This window comes from Dipodomys spectabilis, unplaced genomic scaffold (genome assembly GCF_019054845.1).
Source record: "Dipodomys spectabilis isolate Male_0828 unplaced genomic scaffold, ASM1905484v1 ptg000053l, whole genome shotgun sequence".
Classification (NCBI taxonomy): Eukaryota; Metazoa; Chordata; class Mammalia; order Rodentia; family Heteromyidae; genus Dipodomys; species Dipodomys spectabilis.
This window is the reverse complement of record NW_024870730.1, coordinates 11,476,939-11,493,792: the sequence shown is the minus strand read 5'-3', so window position 1 is coordinate 11,493,792 and position 16,854 is coordinate 11,476,939.

Here is a 16,854-nt window from a genome sequence, read left to right as displayed (position 1 = left end):
TTTTAGAGTTGCATTTGATTTTAAAAACAGAATTAGGGGACTATAAAAATAGCCTGCAATGAGTTATTCCAGCAGTCTCACTGTTTCTTAAGAGTGGTAACGTTTCTTTTATGATGCTTTTCATTTACAGCATGGCCTTGCAGCCAGCTCTTTTTTGAAACACAATCCCATTATTACAGCTGCCTTTTGCCTCAAACAACTTCCCATAACATTAGAGGTATAATATTGCAAGAATAGCTTCTGACAGAGAGGTTTCTAGTTTGCAGTTGGGGGGATACAGGATGTCAAATTGCTGATCATTTCTGGATCTGAAGGAAAGTAGTTTGAAGATTTTATTTTACCTATGTGGTTCCAACCAACCATGTCACAAAACATATTTCCCTACACAGGACAAGGAAATGGAGCACATAATTCTCACATTTTGCTGAAATCCAAACATGAAATAGAATTTGATTTCTTTGTTTGGATGATCCCCAAAGAAAGAGTGCATATAGGAAGAAACAAATGTGTCATGCTCATTTTCAGAAGTTGTTGTTGAACATTTTAGAAAGAAATGGGATATGAACCCTTAATGGTTTGGGGGTCTCAATAATATGGGGCAGAGGGGAAAATTTAGGACTTGAGTAGCTTAAGAGGAGAGTAGGTAGAAACTTCAAATGTACAGAAGGCTGAATACAAAGGCAAAGACTATTGATTCCCTCCTCCCTCCCTTCCCCTCTCTTGATTCTAGCTGTTGAAGCACCTCTGCCCTCTGGACACTTTACAACCATCCCCTCCACTAAGACTGATTTATTCCCTAACTGGTCCCTTTGAGACCAGCATTTCTGTCTTTTGGGGCAGAGCTAACTCTGTCTGATACGCCAAATTACAATAATTGGATATTGTGAGAAGGTTAAATGAATATCCATAAGCTTTTTGTTTCCTGGGCATGTATAAACGAAGAGCTTCAATGTGCAATTCTTTATAATTAGCTTTGCATTTGCTACATGTTTCCTTATTACAATATTATTGGAATGTTGCAGACATCCAAGAAAAAAATAGAGACATGGAAAATGAGGGAATAAATGGATAAATGAGCCTTATCTTTCAATTCAGCAATGGTAGTGATTGTAGCAGCACTTAGCTTCAGGCTTCTGGTGTTCATTCACTCACAGGAAGTCAGGAAACCTTATCTACTCTGCATATAAAGAAGGTTAAAAGAATAAGATTGTGTGACAGTCTCAGCCATTTTCCTGTCATGGGAGGTAGACAAGGCACTTCATTCCTATGGTTCTATACTTCTTTCTTAGCTGAATGTTTTCAGTCAGTGTCTGAGTGAAGATAGGAAAGATCTAGTTCAAATACGAAAGAAAAGCTACCCTCATAAAATAGATATAAACTACTGTGTAATGCATTCTCTCAGTTTAATTATAGCAAACACGCTTGTAATTAATCCCAAGACCCCTCTCATTGGAAGCATGTCATCTTGAGTCATGTCCCTTCTGCCTCTATTCCTTGGCTTCACCGCAGCAATGTTCTGTGAGCCCCACTCTTGGCTCACATCTACTTGGCCTTTGAGAGGAGTGTGAATCTAACACCTCTTTTCCCTTTGAATGGGACCTAGGCCAGGTTTGATGGCCTAACGGCCTGCAGGAGTGAGAAGGCATATCTTCGAAACACCAAGGACACATTTGTCCAAATGTACTTCCACACATCCCTAGGTAGTCACCTTCCCCGAGGTGGTGTGAGAATACCTCATCTTTCTCACACCAGGAAGGCAATGAGCGAGAAGAACGTTCTTGGGGGGATCATTCCGATGGTTGATGCTTCAGCTCAAATTCAAACATAAAGTATTAATTTATACCTGATTGAATACAATTATGGTTTTAAAACCTCAGTGCATTTTCTAAAGCTTGGGCAGTTGTTCTTTCAAATAAAATGGATGAGTAGAGGGACACATTTTTCTAATCTTGTCACATGTATATATGAGTTCAAGCAGGCTAAAATAGATTTGGTTTCATAATTAATCGTGAAACGTACAATGGGACCGCCACAGGTGCAGACCCGAAGGGGAAATGTGAAGTTCGAACAGCAGGCAGAAGCGTCTACATTTCACACCCTATTGGATCTCTGTAAAGCCTGGAGCCAATAGCTATGTAGAAAGGGGACTCTGGGTCCAGATCCTTATGGGAATGGTGATTTTCTCCTCCTGTCAACATGAATGTGTTGGTGGTATATCCATGGCAATGATTCCAATTAGCTGTGGCATCCACTGTGATTGGCTGGAACTCCTACTCTATTTTCCAAAGGAAACGCTAGAGAAAATGGGGGTAGTTGAAGACATAATGCTGAGGCTTTTCTTGGCTTGGATAAGGTCATGAGTCCTCACTACAATTAATGGAGCGGACTAAGTCCAAAAATAATATTATTAAAAACAATAACAATGATATTTACTTGGATATTATCACAAACAGGAGACTATTAAAGCAAATACAGAAACAAAAATGGAAAATAACGGTGACAAAGACAAACTACTATATTCTTCAGCATCATAGTACTAAAAAGAAATTCTCAGTGAACAAGAAATTGTAGAGGCAAGGAACAGATAAGTGAGATCCAATAAGCAAGGATAATCTAAAAGAATGTTCCAGACATGATAAACCAAAAAAGGAAATGTAAATACAGGATGAGCTGAAACAAGATTAACCCAAAATACTAGAAAATAGAGACATAGAAGAAGGGCTTGGGGGATTAGAGATAAATGTTCTGAGGTCATGGCATTGTTCAGAAACAAATAATTTATTAACCATTTTTTTAGGTTGAGAAAATACAATTTTGAATCTGTTAAAATAGTAGAAATAGGAAACATATTTTTGAGTTAGATACAAACTGATGTAAAGAAAAGTCCATTGAGAGAACGTAAGGAGAAATGTGGGTAAGGTCTAGTTTTTGCTGTTATAATCAAACCTTCACATATGCAAAAAGTTTTATAATAAAGCTGCCTAGAAGTGGAATTTATGCTTTTATTAGATAGCATCGTCGAAGTCCAATTTATGGTCTCATAGCCTAAAGAATAAAAGTCCTAGCTGCTCACAATATTGACTGCACATTCTTTTATCAGACTTTGGTATAAAATTTGCATCAGACCACTGTTTGAATTTATATTCCTTAATTGGAAGTGAAGCTAGGCAGAAATTTTATTTGAAAACTTCTTCTATGTACTATCTCTTTCTATTCTTCACCCATTTTCTTTCCATGGTTTTCTCTACTTGAAATCTATGTACAGGAATTCTAATCCTTTATCATTTAGATACAAGACACATATCTACAACTTTAATCTGTGCCTCTCATGCAACTTTCTGGGTCTAAATTTTGAAGTTGCAAGCATCATTTCTTAGTGAGTAGCACTTTTTTTGGTCTTGTTTTAAAATGGCCTTTTATACACTGCTATAATTTCACCCTTTGGTATTTTCTTTCATTTTCTTTTTCCAATAGTGCCAGAATTTGCATTTGTTTGGCTCGATTGCTAAGCTGGTACTCTATTATGTAAGCAAAACCTCCAACCCAGCATTTTGCTGCTTATTTGGGAGATGGAATCTTTCAGACACTTCTGCTGGAGCTGGCTTCCAACATTGATCTTACAGATCTCAGCTTCTTGAGTAGCTAGAATTATGGGCTTGAGCTATTAATACCTGCCTGTTAGTCTTTTAAAACACTTAAAAATTGGGGCTGGGATGGTGGCTCCATGGTACAGTGCTTGTCTTGCATGCATGAGCCCCTGGCTCATAAGCACAAGCAGAAAAAGCTGAAAGTGGCACTGTGGCTCAAGTGGTAGAGTGCTAGCCTTGAGCTGAAGAGCTGAGGAACAGCGCCCAGGCCCAGAGTTCAGGCCCCACGACGGACAAAACAAACAAACAAACAAAAAGCCCAAAGAACAAAAACAAAAACATTTAAAAATTTTCACGTTTTGGTCACTTTTAGTTAATACTTCTATGGTACTTCTAGTTCCTTATGAATACATAAAAATCACATTAAAATAAAAAATCACTTTAAAATAGGAATCTAAATGAATAAATAATAGATGTAAAAAGCATAGTCATATTGAATCTGAGATCAACCTAAACCCTAAACCCTAAAAAATCTAAATTAATATTTATGCAGACAAAAATCCTATCCTTTTATTTCCAAATGTTACATAACTTCCCAGGTATTACAATGCCACTTTTCTTGCACATCATTTCTCTAGATAGCCTCGTATGGCCCCAGGTCCCACCCTTTTTTGGCCTTTAGTTTTGTTGTGTAAAATGCTCTGGGAATATCACATTTTGAGATAGCAAAAGGTATAATCTGGGTTCTGTTTCAGTCCTTTTCTAGAAATCGGATGTCTTCAGTGTTTTAGCCCAGCAAGTCACCACAAGCTCCTTTCTGGGGTCCCTCATTTCAGTCGGGGTGCAAGCTGAGCATATACCCTTGAGATTCCTGTCCTTCAGGGAAGCTTCCCTGAATCTTGAGAGAGCTGCGGTAGGCCCTATGCTGCTGTGGTTCAATGCTGCTGATTTGTCAGTTGCTGCCCTTCAGAAGCAGCCTGGTTGTGGGAGTGTCAGGATCAGCACGTAGAGTTGCTAGTCAGGACCCTGGGTACCTCCAAGGTTCTGCCTTCTCTACACCAGTATCCTTCTGTGTGAGAGTGTACAGAACCTGAGCAAAATGCCTCTAAGGGAAAACTTCAAAGGGAAAACTTCCAGACAGATCATGAAACCGACAAAGGCAGGAACAAGCTTTTCTCTGCTCTTTGAGCAAGAGACCCCATATTGTCATCTTATATCCCACTCTGAATTTATGTACCCTATACTTGGCTAGTGCTTGGAAACTTCAGGATTTATGTATATTAATCTTCAGCAAATCTCTTTCCAATCACAACTGCATGCTATAGGAGATATTTGGCATTTCTCTACATATTTTAAGATAAAATTTTGGTAGCCATATGAAAGCACCTCCTGGGGGCCTAGTGACTTTGCAATGATTTAGTTCTTCTGAACACATCAAAGTCTGGTGAAATTTGGACATTTTAAAATAAAACCCTCTATTTTGGAGCTGTGTAAAGCTCAGACATAGGGATGAAAGTAACAGGTTCAAAGCTAGCAAAGAGGGGCTGTTCTTGTTCCTACTCCGCTCAAGTAGGACTCTCCCACTGCTTTATGTTTCAGGACAAAAGTGAAATCAGCACTAAGAAACTCAACCACCCACCAGGGCACATTCATCACACGGCCTTCACAATTCTTCCTCTCTTTTCACTAGCGCCCCCCTGAGGAATTCAAGAATTACTGAATTAGTACTGGGAAAGTTTGTATATATTTACACCAAATACCATAAAGAAAAATGCACATAGTAACTATTTTAGTGTCAGAAAGACGAAGGCTTCAGGAATATAAAATATATTCAATGCATAGCTTTCTACTTCTTAAGGGAGTTTGGAGAAGAACTAATTTATTGAGCTAAGTATTCTGGGTTGTATTTTCTATGCTTGTTTTATATCCCAAAGTACCATATCAAAATATAGCTTCTTTCACCTCAGACCTCTGTGGGGAGAGGTGTATGTGGATATATAGCACAATTCACAGCCAGAAATTGGGAACAGTGCATGTGGCCTCATTCTTGACCTCATCTCAAAGCCCATTATAGACATTTCTTGAGACTGTTCATTCTAGACATAAAAAGGGTCAGACTGAACTTTGATTCCAGAGAACAAGTATATTCCTTAAGTATCTTTCTCTTTTCTTTCATTTTTTTTCGAGTTGCTTTTTTTTTCCAGGTTCAGAGCTGAAAACTGAAGAGAATTTTTCATTGTTGCTGTTGTTGACTTGATTTCTTTCATGCACAAATACTTATCTTTGATGCATTAGTACCTTTGTTAATTTTCATCTTGCAGTTATATTCTGGGTTACTAAGAAACTCTCCACCTTTTCCCAAGAAATATAGATCTAATGTATGCAATTCTAAGATCTTTAGTCATGTAAATTATACTTTAAAAGAATTGTGATTTTTTTTTCTGTAAAATAACCATTGACTTTATGGAGGCTGGCACGCGAAACCTTATCTGTCTGTTATACTTCAGAGTAAATAGTTTATAAGACTCACCTCAAAGAATATGTTGGTTAGAGGGGAGGACACTAGATATTTAAGGGAGAGAAAATAGGAGAATAGGAAAAAATAAGACAAAGAAAATCCAGATCATAGACACTTAAGGAGAGGTGACCCTTTTTACAATGTTGTCTCAGTTTCTAAGATCAATGAAAGTTTCTCTTCCTTTTATCTTCTTTATAAAACTTATTTCAAAGTGATTGCAAGGGAAAGATTGAAGGCACAAATGGTTGTCTCATGGACATCTACCTACAAGGTTCAAAGAATCTCTTGGTGAGTTAACAGTAGAAGTGGTGACAATGCTTTCTTCCTAAGTTACTATGATAGTCCCCATTGTATGTTTTTCCTATCACATAATAGACATGGTTTTCTCAATGTAACTTTTGTAATTCATCAAGAAACTTCAACTTTGAGCAGAAAAATGGGAAATAAGTTGCCAAGGGTCTGCCAGCAAGAATGCTTCCTGTTATAAGAAAGAATGATGCCTTCCTAATGGTGCTGAGAACTATTGGGAGAAGAGATCCAGGAGTCAAATACAAACTTTCCCCTTTTAAAAGATTATTTTTACCTTAATGTCTATGGCATGATTTATTTGATAGCGTTTTCCTTTTAAGCCTTGAGTCCATACCAACTAAAGGATAATGTGTTAGATACTGAAAACATATGTTGTCTATGTCTATCATAGTTTAAAGAATTAAAATGTTGATCAGATTTCTTAGAGAATGATTGATTCTTTTACTTTTACAAATTCTGTTGATTCTAGCTTTTTTGTGTACTAAGAAAATTAAATTGGTATGGAAGACATAATAGAGAACTAGATATCTAAATCCTATTCACATACTACTAATAATAAAGTGTCATACTTTCCATACATATATAATTACATTTTTGTTATTAATTATTTATATTAAGTTTATCTCAGGTCTCATATTTTTTAATTTTTATTTTTTTATTGTGAAAATACTGTACAGAGGGGTTACAATTACATGGGCAAGATAGTGAGTACATTTCTTATCAAGCATTGTAGCCTCCTCCTTTGTTTACCCTTCCCCCTCTCCATCCTCCCTCCCCCCCATCAGGTCTCATATTTTTTATTTTAAGTACTCCATGATCACACAGGATTGTTAACATGCAGATCTGTTTCCATGCTGACAGAAAATCAGTTAGAAAACGTCTCCAGTTTAAAAGAAGAATGTTGTTATATATCATGGAAAAAAAGAAAGAGCTGACAGGAATACACCTGACTTACTTCTGAGTTCTTACTTGACTATCTTTGGCTCAGTAGGAAAGTAAATTACAATTAGACTCTTCCCCTCCATATAAAGCTGTAATTCTAATAGGTTTAGCAATTTTTGCAGGCATAGTGATATTTGCAACTTTTCAAGATTAGATATTTTAACTTTTGTTGACCAAGTTATAATTTACATCTTTCTTTAAGATCTATCCTAGAATCCTGGATATATCAGCAAGGGAATAATGAGACAACAATATGGGCTTTCCATGGGTCAGTACTTTTAAATTTAGTCTTTGGTCAATAAATTTCATAAGCTCCATTTTAGTTACTGAGTGAAACAATGGCTGTGGACTATAGACCTGAAATAAAGACCAAAACAAATTCTGGGGTAAATAACCTAAGAAGTATACCAGAAGCTACACTTAGTTATATACTATTCTCAAGGCAGACACATAAAAGAAGTTAGGGATATTTGGGAAGCAAAGGATAAGAGGGATTTAAGGCAGAGAATGAATCATGAGAACAGTGAAAAGAAATCAGAGGCATAAAGATAAATCACAAGAACCAGAAAGCAAAGCAATATTATTAAATGAAAAATCCTCAGAAAATACTAATCAAATACTCAAAACACACAAAAAATGAGAATTAGTGTCTGGGATGAGGAAACTCCTCAAAGTATGTTTTCCCAATTAATTAGCAACACAGAATGAAAGCACTAATTGTTATGAGGTTGGTGGATTGGATGGCTGGACCTCTTATACTGAAAGCCACTCTGCTTTCCAATGAGGAAAGACTAGTGGTTTCAGCTTTTCTAGCATGACTTACAACATGATTTAGTGACAACTATGAATTTTTGACAGATTAAATTTGGCTTTTTTTCCCCCATGAAGTTAACTGAGGAAGGTGACATGGAATTCAAAAGTGGTAGTATCTGGTCTGGGAAGATGGATCAGTGGTAGAGTGCTTGCCTCACATGCATGAGGCCCTGGATTCGATTCCTCAGCACCACATAAGCAGAAAAAGCTGGAAATGTCGCTGTGGCTCAAGTGGTAGAGCTCTTGAGCTGAAGCACTGAAGGACAGCGCCCAGACCCAGAGCTCAAGCTCCATGACCAAAAAAAAAAAAGCAGTAGTATCTTATGTATACAACCTCATGTAGTAAAATAGAATGGTAAGGGGGGGGGGAGTACTATTTTTCGAATCTAACATCTAGAAAAATATAAGCAGATATCAAGGAAAGTGCTAAAAATAATAAAGCAATTTAATTAGAAGATCAGTGCTACATCTCTTTTTTTTGCGGGGCGGGGGGGGGGGCCTGGGGGGATAGATCTGGGTATATTACCTTCCCTAGATAAAATCCCAAAAGACTAAAAATCATCCTGAAGACTTCTTCATTTTTAGAGGAGAAAGAAATATTCAAGAATAGTTTGCTAAAATCTTATTATTTTTAGACAAACAAGACCAAGTAAACAAAAAGATAACAAAACAAAAAGAAAAACAAAAGAAACAAGAAAACAAAGCAAAACAAAATTGCATAGATATACACTTTTCTTAAAATAGATCAATGAAATCAATATTAGATTGTTTTGAATTTGCATAGCAAAATCACAAAGTTATTTTTAATAGCAAATTTGCAGCATAAAACCAATAGTACATGAAGAAGGGCAGATTGTTACTGTGAATCTTCCATTAACATCTCTGTACAAAATAACATGGCACCACCATCAATAAAGCACGGATAAGAAGAAATTGAAAGAATAATATACAGAAATACATTCATAGTAGGAGATAGATTAACTCACTAGTTTCACTTCATAATTGATCAAGTGCACAAAAAATATCAAGGTAGGAGACTTAGATATTATACCAAATAAATGTTAGAGGCTAAAATTTCAAAATATCCTTGTACATCTACAGTACTCAGGAATATCAATAAAAATTCAAACTAGTAGGTGATATAATAAGTTTTAAAAAGTAGTAATTGTTCCTATAATTGCTCTGGTGGTGTGATGGATGAGATTCCATATAGCCTTACATTTATAGTAAAACACTCAAAGACTGAATAAACATAGCAAATGTCATTAAAACATATTGCTCTGCTCACAAGAAAGTTAAGAAAATCCCATGAATAGTAAAGAAAGTTGCAGAGAGCTAACGTTATACAGGTAGATAAACAGCACTAGAGGCACTGGTGCTCCCCTAGAGAACAAAAGCTGATACTAACAAGACAGAATTGAAGGGATTCATAGCTACTTGGAGTAAGATAGGACTTAGTCTTGGTCCCTGGTAAGGCTTCAGATATTTACTGGATCTTCTGGGACACATATATAAGGCTAGGACACGGAACTGTCCTGTAGACTTATAACTCAATGGGTCACAAAATGTCTGCCAGTCCTTGAAGGGAACTAAGAAAAGAGTGACAAGCATACACTCAAAGTTATTCACTGAAACAGAGGCTACAAAGAACCTATACATGAAAATTAATATAATCCAAAAAAACATAAAAGTTAACAATAGGTTGAACTGAATGCTAATGAAAATGCCTTATTTTATGATTTGTTGGGTAGACAAAGGTATAACTGTATTTAAAAGAATTTGTATAGCTTTAAAAAACTTACATTAGTTAACACAAACATTTGCAAGATGCTAACTGTATTAAACTGCCACCTCCAAGGCCTTGGAAGAAGGTGGCTGAACACAATCATTTAAAAGTTATGAGCTGTTTCTAATATTCAAAGTTAGAAAAGTAATTTCCAAATCATCAGAGTAAGCACAATGAAAGAAATTTTGAAAGTAAGGACAAATATTAAATGAAGAATAAAAATATAGTAAGTGAAACAGCTTAGTCAAATTTGACCTTTAGAAAAACACAAATATCTGGTAATACTGATTAAAATTTTATGAAAAAGGAGACTCAGATGTATGAAATGGGGAATGATAAGATAGTATTATAATACATATAAAAATATATTATATACTATATGTATTATAGACTATAATAGAAATAATTATCACTATTTCTAATGAATTTTGAAATAGAGTTCATAGGAAAGTTCTGAAAAAATGTCACATATTTAAATGGACATAAGTTGGAAAAGAAAACGTTAGCCCTACCTATTATCATTAAAATTTGAGTTGGCGTTTTAGCTATTTTCCTTAAAGAAAACATAGGCCCAGATTGTTTTACAAGAGAATTCTACAAGAGGTGCTGGGAATACTTATCTCAGGTACACTGTAAGCTACATCATAGTGTAGCAAAAAGTTAGGAAGCCCAGAGTCTACTGAAGCATTTACTTTCCTGATTGAATTAAGGTAATCTGCCACAATTTTAACTGATAGACAAAAAAAAATGGCATCTTCCCTAAAGGAAGAAAACATCATTTAGAGTTTCTCAAATTGTGTAATTTATCTGACATTCCATAAAAACTAATTAGACATGTCAGGAATTTTGTCTTTTTACTCAACCATTTGAGAGAAAATCAAGACAAAACACAGAGAGTAGAAACATATATAAAAGTTGTCTTATCAATAGGCTTATCAAAATCAGAATTTAAAATATTTTAAAAGTAGCTAGCAGTAAATAGCTAGTTACTAGTGACAATGTTTTCTCCATTCTAGTTCTTATAACTTTCCCTTAGTTTCTTTCATGTTGCTAAGATATATAGGACAATTTTGAATTACAGAAACGATACAATAGGAATTGCTTTTTATTGATGCCTAAAGAAAACATTCTGAATATTTGATAAGTACAATTTCTGTTTTAACTTTTAATGGAGGGTCTTCATCAGATTGTCCTCCTGATTCTATGTTAGTATGTTTTTTTTTTCATATAATGCAGTATTGAATTGAGTTATTTTGCCTCAAATAAGATGTGTGTGTGTGTGTGTGTGTGTGTGTGTGTGTGTGTGTGTGTGTGTATGTGTGTGAGAGAGGGAGAGAGAGAGAGAGAGAGAGGGAAAGAGATTTTTTTATCTTTATACTGATTAATGTTAGATAATTTCCTTGGTTAGGGATATCGAATATCTTTTCATGTACATATTCATTGCCCATCTATGCTTCCTGGTGAAATATCTATTTAAGTTTGATATTCATTTCAAAAGATGATTGCTCTATTTTATTTGAGTTTGAGAGTTCTTTTCATTTTCTATATGGAAGTCCTTGATCAGATATGTGGTTTGCAAACTCTCAGTCTTTAAGTTGTACTTTCATTTTCATAGCAGTGTCTTCTGCAGAGCAAAATTCAATCTATCAATTTTATGTTGTATGGATCATGCAAGATACTTGCTATCCCAAGTCATACCTCTTTGTTTGGTTTGAGATCATGAATTTCTTTCCTGTTTTCCTCTAGACATTTCATAATCTTACATTTTCTATTCAGTTCCATAATCCATTTGGAATTAATTTTTGAATAAAATTTTAGCTTTAGGTTAAAGTTTATTTTTTTATTTTGTATATCAATATCTAACATGTCAGCAATTTGTTAAAAGAGAACAGTACTCTTTATCATGTTATAATACATTTTAAAATTATCACTGTCTATGTTGACTTTCCCATTGAAAATTTGAATTTCTTTTACACTGACTCTGTGAACTGTCTTATCTTAGAACTATCTTAGAACTTTGAACAATTAGTATCCAGCAAGTATTGGTTGGCTTAATAAAAATAAAACAATGATTTAAATTTTCTTGTGTGTAGTAGACATGTTCAGATATATAGAAATGTGTGTAATTGTGATATCTTCCTTTTTTTTTACCTCCTCCTCCTCTTCCTTCTCCTCCTCCTTCCTCTTCCTTCAAGAATGTACTCTGTGAGTTTTGGTTGTGGCTCAGGAGGTAGAGTGCTTGCCCTAGCAAACACAAATCCCAAGTTTGAAAGAAAGAAAGATAAGAGAGAGAGAGAGAGAGAGAGAGAGAGAGAGAGAGAGAGAGAGACAGAGAGAGAGAGAGACAGAGAGAGAGAGAGACAGAGAGAGACAGAGACAGACAGAGACAGACAGAGACAGAGACAGAGAGACAGAGAGAGACAGAGAGAGACAGAGAGAGACAGAGAGAGAGAGAGAGAGAGAGAGAGAGACTTACAGGGTACACCAGAATGTATTCTCAAGAGTAAAGATGTAGCTTAGTAATAGAGCACTTGCCTAGCATGCCAAGGCCTTGGGTTTGAGCTCCATCACCAGCAAACACACACACACACACACACACACACACACACACACACACACATTCCATATCCTAAATTTGGATTGAGATATGGATAGGACAATTTGTATTTCCTTGGATTCTGAGTCTGCACTACTTGTTGAGGGCTAAAGTCAAGCCACAATCCAACTTTAAAAGGTAACCTTCTTAGAGATTTGTCTTGTTATTTAACTGCAGTTAAATAATCTAATCACAAGGCAGTAAGAATGACACAACAATATCATTTAAATGTGAATATAATTTGAAGGGTTAACTGCACTGTGAAAACTTAAAAATTCCTGAACAACTTATTATACATAAAGTTTTATTAAAATGATATAAAATATAGCTAATATATGTAACTGTGCTACTAAACTTAAACAACTTCAATGACACTGGGAGGAAAGAAATAGCACTGTTTTTGAAATGATCTCTGCTTTTCTAAGCATTCATTCACGAATTCAGTCCAAGGTTGTGTGGTGATGATGAAGAGAGAATACACAATCTCCTTGCGTGAGCTCATAGACTAACGAGGCAGTGGAAATTAGCAAGTAAACTACAATGAAAGACTGATAAAAGAAAACATGAAACAAAAACAAAACACTTTAATTTACACACTAGATGTATTTTGAACACTCATAACTGAAAAGACCCCTGTAATGAGGTGTTGGTTTTTTTTTGGATCAGGAAAGGCTTTAAGAAGATTAGAGAATTGAAAGCTAAGGCATTTGTTTGTGGAGTGAAGAATATGATGGAATATAAGGAAGAAGATTTTTCATCTGCCAGTACGGATAGAAATACCATCCAGTACCAGTACCATCCAGCTGCAGATCCAATTTTGGGAAAATATAAGAGTAAAGGAAGCATGTTGCTTCAGGTTTGAGAAAGGCCCTGATTCATGTGGATGGTGCTTAAATCAAAAAGTTTGTCTTTGGGAGTGGCACTGAAATCTTAGTCTTTTGTGTTGATCAAGAGCATTCTTTGTGAAGTCTTATATTCTGGACCTAAACGTTGTCTAATGGGTAAGGAAGCTGTCAATCAGGTGTTTTTTTTTTTTAAAAAAAGAAAACACAGCAGAGGTGTCCTAAAAAGAAATCAAATTATGGTCCATTTGCAAATGTCATGATGAAGTGGTACCAACAAGAAGAAGAGGTTCATTGACCATTCAAATTGGCATATAAAGAATTACGTGGCTTTCCTGCTAATCAAACATAAAGCTGCTTATACGGAACTTGAGACCACCCAGTCTGTAGTGAATGTTAGTGTTTACATGACATGTTGGAAACAAGCTAAGCAATTACAGAGGCCCACTCTAACTAGATCCTAACAGGCAAAATGCCCTCTGCTCCAAATGTTAATAGCTTTGACCTTCATTGGTTTTTAATCTTATTCTGTCTGGCAGAGTAAATGAACTCTAGGTTATACTGTACAGCAGAGTTCTTTTTTTGTTTTTCATTCTGTTTTATTTCCAACCGCCTCCTTGATTTTGTGGGGGCAATTGAAAGTCTGTTTTTGTTTTTTGTTGTTTTTTTTTTTAAGTTGAGTATATCACTGAATGTATGCACTGAAAGCCTGCTGATTGACGGTGCTGGAACAAAAGGCAGATTCAGGTTGCCACTGATAAGGAGCAAAGTCACCCATGCTGTGTTTACAAAGTAGGCAAAGAGGGTGAAAAATTAGTGATAAAACAGCTAATCTTATTGTTTTGCTGGATGAGAGACTGGCACTTTGGTGCTTGCGTTAAGAGGAGCTGGCTTGTTTTCCTGCTTTCTCCCCTCTATGTTTTGGCAGCAGTGCAATTTCCAGAATCCCCAAAGTGTTATAGATTATAAAGGACAAAGGAATGCTGGAAGGGTTTCCCACTGTTGAGTCAGGGACAAGCTGCAGTGGAGATTGCTTGTTTATTTTATGTACCCATGACCCACATGACACAAACTACTGATGGTCTCCATTTGGTGTTTCTAAAAACAAAAGATAAATATTTGGGATGTGGACTAATTCATCATTGTTTCATGTTCTAACACACTTAAATACTTGTGTGTTAAGAATAAAGTATGAAGTCCTTTTATAACAACTTTTAACTGGGAGAAAGTCCTGGCTTTGACTATATGATCTCTGAGTAGCAGGCTAAGTAGTTATTGATTTTCATCTTTCTTTTTCTTTCTTTTTCTCTCTCTCTCTCTTCTTCTCCCTCCCTCCCTCTCTCTCTCTCTCTCTCTATCTCCCCCTCCTCTCTCTCTTCCTTTTTTTCTTGGTGCCATAATTGGGGACTCAAACTCAGAGCCTGGGCACTGTACCTTAGCTTTTTCACTCAAGGTTGGTGCTCTACCACTGGTGCCACAACTGCACTAATGGCATTTTTGCGGTTAGACATGAGTCTCACAAAGTTTCCTTCCTGGACTGGCTTTGAACCACAATACTCAGATCTCAGCCTCCTGAATAGCTAGGATTGTAGGCACGAGCCACTGGCACCTGTGTTCGTTAGTGAATGGCTGCTGAGGTATAAGCCTAATAGGGGTAGAAGAATATAGTAGGTAGAGTGACTCTTGGGCAAATTCAGATTGGTAGAGTGATGTTTACATGTGAAATACTCTGGCTAAAATGTTATCACTACTCAACTATTTATTTATTTATTATTTTTATATATTTGTATTGTAAAAATACTGTACAGAAAGGTTACAGTTAACATGAGTAAGGTAATAAGCACATTTCCTATCCAGCATTGTTACCTCTTCTTTTGTTTTTCCCCTACCATCCCTTCCCTCCCCACCTTCCAAACTCCTGCCTCCCTGCCCCAAGTTGTAAAGTTCCTTTCAACATAGTGTCTTGTACATCGAATTGTTACAATGGGTGAACCTGTATCCTTATTTCAGCATTTTGTTATTTCCCTTCCCCTCCCCAAATTAGAAAAATGTATATATAAGACGCAGGGCACCCACCCAAATACAGTGAAAACGGGTTATACCATGGGGGAAGCACATACAAAAGAAGCAAAAAAATCACATAGTATATTTTAAACACGTTAAAAACAATAGCAAGAAAGAAAAAAAAAACAGTTTTATACCTATCTTGGGGTTTATTTCACTTAACATCATCTTATATGGTCATATGTACATAGCTTTTGATCTCTTCTGCTTGTCCTAGACTTATTCTAGTTATTACAAATAAGGGAAGCCATGGGAACTATGTTTCTTTGGGTCTGGCTTACTTCACTTAATATAATTTTTTCCAAGTCTTTCCATTCTCTAACAAATGGGGCAATGTCATTCTTTCTGATGGAGGCATAGAATTCCATTGTGTATATATACCACATTTTCTTGGTCCATTCATCTACTGAGGGGCATCTGGGTTGTTTCCATCTCTTAGCTAAGGTAAATAATGCTGCAATACTCAACTACTTAAAGGAGCAGTAATGGGTGATGTTTTAACCAAAGTCATGCATTCCTGGTTCCCCTACCATATTTAGTAAGCACATTTAATAAGCAGGACAAACCTACAATGGTAATGACCTAGTGTTTATTCCAAGTCCTATGAATCATCCACTCATTTGTTCATTCAAACCTCAAATATGCCCAGGGCTAGGACTACTGAAGGAAACAAAGCTGATCAAACTCCAGGGAAGGGGTTTCCATCTTGTAGGAAATACAGTGAAGGAATAAATACCATATGATATAATAAAGTTTTGACTCAGAGTACTTACTGAACCATCTTATGTGGTCCAGGAAGGCTTCCAAATAGAGGGTAGTTAATTATGTCTTTTTATCCAAAGTCCCCCCTCCCATTTAAACATGAATCTTTAAGTAGTTGTACAATTCAATGCGTCTGTTTATGAGTTCAATGCATTTTTATCAATGTCACCCCTTCCATTGTTTTCCTACATCTGTCACCATCCCATTATGCCCTTAAATTACCTGGTTCATTTTCATATATGTACAATGACTATCATGATTAGTTTTCTCCATTCATCTCCCACATTCTCTTTGACCTTAACAGCCTCTAACAAAACATATTTCAGTACCCTTGTATTCATTTAGTTAAACTGTAAGTTATTAGCATCAACCAATTGTACAAGGAGGTTTCATTTTGACATGTCCATATATACAGACAATGTACTTAATTAGGCCCACCCTCACCCACCCATTCCATGCCCCTAACTAATTATATCTTGAACAGTGTGTGGGAGTGAGCTAAGAGATGACCAGCAGTTCAACCAGAACCCTGCTTCTCAAACTATCATTCATGTATATGCCAGAGGAGCTTTAAAGCCACAGAGTAGATATTATTTTATTCATCCAATAGAGTTTATTCTTTACTTATGAGTAAC